This window comes from Miniopterus schreibersii (assembly GCF_964146895.1).
Source record: "Miniopterus schreibersii genome assembly, chromosome: 1".
Lineage (NCBI taxonomy): Eukaryota > Metazoa > Chordata > Mammalia > Chiroptera > Miniopteridae > Miniopterus > Miniopterus schreibersii.
Window position 1 is genome coordinate 107,010,304 of NC_138101.1, and position 7,638 is coordinate 107,017,941.

At 43.3% G+C, this 7,638-nt stretch overlaps 1 pseudogene across 1 annotated transcript; it reads right to left on the reverse strand.

Annotated features, from left to right (window-relative positions):
• Nucleotides 1–712: 712 nt before the first annotated feature.
• Nucleotides 713–1,272, reverse strand: LOC308569132 (ras-related protein Rab-18 pseudogene; annotated as a pseudogene). The gene has a single exon. The product of its transcript is annotated as a ras-related protein Rab-18 pseudogene (transcript).
• Between the last annotated feature and the right edge of the window lie 6,366 nt (nucleotides 1,273–7,638).

The following is a 7,638-nucleotide window of genomic DNA, read 5'->3' on the forward strand; positions in this document are numbered from 1 at the left end:
CCTTATCGCCATTTTGCCGAACACCACACAACTAAAAATCCTGCACAAAGGGTCATGAATCCAATGTACATATCACAGAATTAAAACTCCAGTAAGCAACTGAGCTACTCATTGAAGTAAATTAAAAAAATCAAACTTCTTTAACATATCAATGCTATTTTAAAAGCGTCATCAGAACAAAGATTTAATTATAAACTGGCCTGGATTGCATCCTGCAAAGAAAATTTCACTTAGTACCAAAGGAGAATCTGTCGGCAAACATCTTAGGAAAGCTGTGGAATCATGCTCTTTATTTTTCTTGAAGAAATTCACCAGGATGGATACCTGTAATGGCCCAGTGGTTCTAGAAATTCTACATATCAATTAATTCAGTAATTGATAGGAGCATTTAAGCAAAAAGATCAAAAGTAGACCTTGCTCTAACATATAGTAGATAGGTGGATTTTTAAAAATCACATGATAAATGTAAATCATAAAATCAAGTATACTTATAAAGGTACACCAGTTTTATGTTACATAGAAAACTATAGACTGCAAATTGTGCATACTTAACATAACATTTTATCTGGAAAAGCCAATGAGTGAGATTTCTTGTAAATACTTACACCATGATACAAAACAAATATGTGCAAACCGCAAGGCCCCTAAAATAGTAAAGAGTTTATATACAGAAAGATGTCACTATCTGATCAAATATGACATTTCCCAGAGTTTATAACACAGAACAATAACCTCCACAGGCCTCCATGTCCTTCTTCCCTGTGTGAGAGTTTGATTCCCTTTTTCTGGTTCTCACTTTCCCACAGTCCAGGCATAAAAGGTACACCATCACAGGTTTTTGCATTTGCCTCTATAAATAACATGGAATGTTTTTGTGCAAATTTCAGGCCTCTGTTTCTATCAACTTCATGATTTTCCTTATCAATTTTATTTCCAACTAGCATGTTTACTATGTCATTTCTCATACAGTATGTTTCCAATTCATTTAAACCAATTATCCAGTTTAACAAAGGTGTCTCTTCTTGTGACATCATAAACTAATATAACACCCTGTGCACCTCTATAATAGCTGGGAGTTAATGTTCTGAACCTCTCTTGACCATCAGTATCCCATATTGCAAGTTTAGCCTTATTTCCATCCACTGAATTTGGTTTCACTTTAAAGTCAACACCTATTGTTGCTGCAAGTTCTGGATCAAAAGTATCACCTGCGAACCTCAAGAGCAGGCTAGGCTTGTCCGTGCCGCCCTTGCTAATGACGAGGATCCTCATCCGTCCAACCCTTGCCACCTCTCAGCCCAGCTGCCCCTGTCTGGCTCTCAACACTTCACCAAGAACTGGCCATGCATTCACACTGTTCTGGGGCTGCCATCTTCTTTCAACAGCTGCCATTTTTATCACTCTTGTAATTTAGTCATTCTTGTTTCCTTTTATAAATTTCCATTAGATCTACCCTCTGCCAGGCACTGGGGATAGACCAGTGAAAAGTGCCTGACCTTGTGGAGCTTACATTATATAAGGGAGACCAACACCAAAGAAAATAAGAAAGTAAAATAAATTATATTTTACGTGGTGATAGGTGCTATGGGAAAAATTAAGCAAGAACTGGGCTTTCTGAGAATGGGGTGCAATTCAAACAAATGGTCAGGAAGGCCTTATTGAGAATGTGACCCTTGAGTCTAGATGTAAAAGAGGCAAGAGAGTGAGCTAGAGTGAGCTAGAAGATTCTGAGATGGAGGGAACAGTAAGTGCAAAGGCCCTGAGGTGGGGCATGCCTGGCATGTAGGAGGGACATCAGAGGCCAGCTTGGTGGAAGCAGAGTGGGTGGGGAGGAGGAGTGAGGGGAGAGTGGAAAACATGAGGTCTGAGAGGGGATGGGGATGAATTTAGATCATGTAGGCTGTGAGGGCTTTGTCTTTCCTCTGAGTGTGACAGGAGCCATTACAGGGCCATCCTTCTCCCTGACGAATGCTGGAGAAGTGAATGGGAGGTTTGCCATCTCTTTCCCTGCCCCAGTGAGCTGACCTTGTGCTCCCCTCACAAGACAGGATAGATGGGCCAGAGTCGTTGACATCTCAGAAAGTCCCCTGGAGACAGCTGCAGCCTATGACTGAGAAGGATGGGGCTGGGGGAAACTGAGCGGAATCTCAGGCCCTGGCCCCAGCCCCTCTGCAAACCCTTCTGCCTCTGGCCATCACCTCAGGCCACAGTGGCCGTGTCTTCCTTCCTTGGGTTCCAGCCCTCTCCTGCCCTCCAAGTCCCAGGCACCCAGCCTATCGACTCCAACCATGGTTTCTCTTTGGACAATCTCAACAAGAACAGGAATGAAATTAATTTAATCTGTGAGAATAAGCACCTACAAAGATGAACAGAGCTGGACAGACCCAGTTGAGAGCCCCAGGACAGCAGGAAGCACCCAAGACCAGGAGGAAAACATAACCCTCTAGGATCTAGGACCAGCCAAGGGCAGAGGCTGGAGACACAGTACATGGTCCTTCCAAATCAACCTCCTTCCTCTGAGCACCCATACTGGGCCAGGTGCAGCACCAAGCCTAGGGACACAGTCAAGACCAACTGAGTCCAAGGTCACAGTGCCAGCTAGAGGAGAAAGAGGAGCTAGTATGCAGCCCCTGCTCCACTTGCTAAGCCCTGCACCCTGGTGTGGGACTGTGTCTGCCTCGAGGAAAGATGTCTCTTTCTAATTCATACAAAAGCACTCTATGGACTAGAAGTGACCTTACCTTAGTGCCCGTACCTGATACCATTGTAATTAACCTAGTTATTAATAACAGGAAAAGAGGAAAGGGAAGGCCAAATATTATTGGCATGTCATTTGGGCAGCTTCACCAGGAAGCTAAAGCTTTACACTCTCCAGGGAGCCAATGGTCTATTCCCTGCAGGTCGCTGGGGGAAGGGACCGGACAGGGAGGAGAATAGACACATGCTTAGCAAAGTTGTGGTGATGTTGGGAATGTACTTGCTTGTCAGTCACACCTGGGAACAGGTCATTGGCCAGAATGGGCATGACCACTGCAAGGGCATGAAATTTGGGATATTTCCCCTGAACAAAGGAACTCGCTGTCTTGTGCTCTTGTGCTCTTGGTTCCTCTTATGCTCTTGGGAATCTTATTGCTCAGGGTGCACTCAGGGTCATGTGGACCTCCACCCACAATAGACTGATGGACTGTAACTAGCCTGATGCTGAACTGGACTAGGTTGCAACATGAAACAGAAACTCTGGACACTGACTTTGCTTTTAGCTTTTCTGAAACCCCAGCTACACTTCTATGACTGAAATGGGACTTTAGAAATCCAAGGATGTAATTCCATGCAAATAAAAATCACTCGTCCTCCCATGCAAGTCTCAGAAAATTCTTTTTCTCGAGATATTATAAGGACCCAAGTGGGGAAGAGCACACCACAATTTCTCTGATAACACACCAAGGTGCTCCCTATGCAGTATTGACAGAACCAAGGCAGGACAGGATAGGCACAGGGATACTATGCGACAGATCAGTAAAGAAAAAATCAGTGCTCACAGTTTAGTCACAGGCATCAGGCCAGGAATGCCAGAGGAGCTAGCCCAAACTGAATATCCTCAAGAAGGCACTGGAAGTAGCCAGGTGAACACTGGGAGGGTGAGGAGGAGTAGGGGGGTGGTATCCAGGGAACAGCCATGACAAGGGTCTAGAGGCAGGAGGAAGCATGGTTTAGACAATGGCAAATAGCTTGAGCAAAGGGGCTTGCAGGGGAGTGGAAGAGGAGGCAGGGGAGCTAGGGAGCTTTGGAGCAGGTTCTAAGCAGGATCTTATGAGGGAATCAGATTTGCCTTTTAGTGCAGCGTCTCTGGCTCCAGTGCAGAGGTTGAATTAGAGAAGTCAAGTGGACCAGTGAGGCATCCAGGAGAAAGATGGGGTGCCCGAGTGGGGTGAGAGTGGGGGCATGGTATGAGAAGCATCCGGAGGAGCCAGGCTTAGCTAGGCAGATGAGGTCAGGATGCTGCAGGCCAGGGACTAGAAGGAGAACGTTCAGTGGCAGAGCAGATCTAAGGGAAGAGGTCTGTTCATTCCCACCAGCCGAAGGTCAGGGAACAAGGTTTATATCCAGGCGTTCTCATACCAAAGACCTAAGCTTCCTCTTTCCACTGCTGCCTGCTGCTTTCTACCCATTCCCTCCATATCTTTGCTAATCCCCCCACTTACCCACCCAAGTGCCCAAATAGGAAGCCCTAGGAAGTTCACAAACAGAAAGCCCTAGAGAAAGAGCAACAGAAAAGCTTTGCCAAGTCAAGTTATTTTTACTGAGTGCCCAGATATTTTTTTAAAAAATACAAAGCCCACAGGGATGCATACCTTCTAGGGTCTCACTAAACCCAGCCTGGCTGGCCCGAATATTTGCCGTGTTGCCAAGGTAACCACCAGTTGGTTCTGTAAGCTGGCATCTATGGAACCAAAGATTAGGAAGATTCAGACAGCTATTCAGGGCCTGGAATCAGAAACCATTGGTGAAGTCAAGAAGCACCCCAAATATCTCCTATGTGGGGCATGATGATCCTCCTGAAGCTGCCCCCAAGAGACAGGAGGTGTGAGATGGAATTAGTGGCATCCTGGGGAGGCACATACAGGCCACAAACAAGCTCAGTGGCTCAGGCTGTACAGCATGGCTGGGGAGGCTGGCTAGGCCTGCAGGTCCTGGCCTCTCACTTCCTCTCTTGCTCTGGGCAGCTACCCTGGGCACCCATAGGGTGTATTGGCTATTTTTATGAGGATCTGCCCACCCTATGTCCAGGGAAAACTTGGGGCAGAAACAAGCATAGACGGAAAAAGAGAGGCAATCCCGGTGCAGTGAAATTGAAGAGGCTCTGGGGGGATGCACCCCTCCCCCCCCCCCACATTCCTGTCAGCTGGCCCACCAGCAATTCCACCATTAGGAATATACGAATTCCCTCAGAGTTTGGAAATACACTGGAAGGGCAGGACAACTTAATGCAGGGCAGCAATCCCAACTGCAATAGCCCAGACCCACACAGAATCCAGCCTCTGTTCACACACCCTGAGGAATGCAGAGCTCACCACCTCAAGAAGCAGTTTGTCATCTTGGACACCACAGTGACTGGTAGAAGATCCCAGGGAAAGGCTGGGACTGAGTGAGGCTATGATAATCTTGTGGGGGTGAAAAAAATATTAACACTGTTCCTCCCACCTTCTAAATTCTTCTGGCTAGGCTTATTATCAAATTAATGGAGACAAATTAACTGGGAAAAATTAAGTTTTTAATACATGCACTTGGAGAATTCACATAGGCATGAAAATTGCAAGCACAGTGAGGCAACATTGGGTATATAAGACATTTTATGGGTGAAGGAGAAAGGCGGGGAATGGGGTACTAGATTTTAGAAGTGAGAATGGGTGATTTATAGGTAGTTGAAAAAGAGTGGAATATACATGACAGGCAAATTCTTGTTAGATCACTCAGAAACAATGGGATAGATGGGTTATCTATCTAACAGGAGCTGGCCTGTGGCCCTCCTATTTACCATATTTATTTTATTTTTAATGTAATAATTATTACATTTTATTTTTATTTTTTTTAACTTTATCTTTATTGTTGAAAATATTACAGATGTTCCCTTTTTTCCCCATTAACCTCTTCCACCACCCCCACCAACTTCTTGCCCCAGGCCTTCACTACACTATTGTCTGTGTCCATGGGTTATGTATATATGCATATAAATTCTTTGGTTAATCTCTTCCCAACCACCCACCCACCCCCACTGCCCCTCTGAGATTCGTCAGTCTGTTCCATGTTTCTATGTCACTGAAACTATTTTGTTCATCAGTTTATTAAGTTCTTTAGATTCCACACAAAAGTGAGACCATGTGATATTTGTCTTTCTCTGCCTGGCTTATTTTGCTTAGCATAATTTTCTCCAGGTCCATCCATACTGTCCCAAAGGGCATGAGATCCTTCTTCTTTACAGCTTCATAGTATTCCATGGTGTAAATGTCCCACAGATTTTTTATCCACTCATCTACTGATGGGCACTTGGGCTGTTTCCAGATCTTAGCTATTATAAATTGCCCTGCTATGAACATAAGGGTGCATAAGTTCTTTCTGATTAGTGTTTCAGCATTCTGAAGATATATTTCTAGATGTGGGATCATGGGGTCAAAAGGAAACTCCATTTTTAATTTTTTGAGGAACCTCCATACTGTTTTCCATAGTGGTTGCCCCAGTCTGCACTCCCACCAGCAGTTCATCAGGGCTCCCCTTTCTCCACATCCTCACCAGAACGTGTCATTTGTTGATTTGTTGATGGCAGCCATTCTTACAGGTGTGAAGTGATACCTCATTGTGGTTTTAATTTTTATCTTTCTAATGATTAGCAATGTTGAGCATTTTTTCAAATGTCTCTTGGCCATCCATATGTCCTCTTTGGAGAAGTATCTACTCAGGTCCTTTGCCCATTTTTTAATTGGATTGTTTGTCTTCCTCCTGCTGAGTGTATGAGTTCTTTGTACACTTTGGAAATTAGCACCTTATCAGATGTATCCTTGGCAAATATGTTCTCCCAGACCGTGGGGTTCCTTTGTATTTTGAGGCTGTTTTCCTTTGATGTGCAGATTTTTAGTTTGATATAGTCCCATTTGTTTATTTTTTCTTTTGTTTCTCTTGCCCTAGGAGATGTATCAGTGAAAATTCCACTACGTGAGATGTCTGTGACTTTACTGCCTATGTTTTCTTCCAGGATTTTTATGGTTTCATGACTTATGTTTAAGTCTTTTACCCATTTTGAATTTATTCTTGTGTATGGAGTAAGTTGGTGATCTAATTTTGTTTTTTTGCAGGTAGCTGTCCAATTTTCCCAGCACCATTTATTGAAAACACTGTCTTTACTCCATATTATGCTCTTAACTCCTTTGTCAAATATTAATTGACCATAACAGCTTGGGTCCATTTCTGGGATCTCTGTTCTGTTTCATTGATCTGTATGTCTCTTGTTGTACCAATACCAGGCTGTTTTGATTACAGTGGCTTTTTAGTATAGTTTCATATCTGGTAAAGTGATCCCTCAAATTCTGTTCTTCTTTCTCAAGATGGCTGTGGCTATTCAGGGTCCTTTTTGGGTCCATATAAATTTTTGGAATATTTGCTCTAGCTCTGTGAAATATGCTGTGGGTGTTTTAATAGGAATTGCATTGAATCTATAGATTGCTTTGACTAGTATGGACATTTTAATAATATTAATTCTTCCAATCCATGAGCATGGTGTATTCTTCCACTTGTTTATATCTCCTCTATTTCTTTTTTCAGTGTCCTGTAGTTTTCCGAGTATAGGCCTTTTGCATCCTTGGTTAAGTTTATTCCCAGGTATCTTATTTTTTTAGTTGCAATGGTAAATGGTATTGTTTTTTTAAGTTTCTCTTTCTGAGAGATTATTGTTGGTGTATAAAAATGCCATAGCGTTTTGGTTGTTAATTTTGTATCCAGCTATCTTGTCGAATTCATTTATCAAATCTAGTGATACTTTGATGGAGTCTTTAGGGTTTTCTATGTACAATATCATGTTATCTGTGAATAGTGAGTTTTATTTCCTCCTTTCCAATTTGGATGCCTTTTATGTTTTCTTCCTGTCTG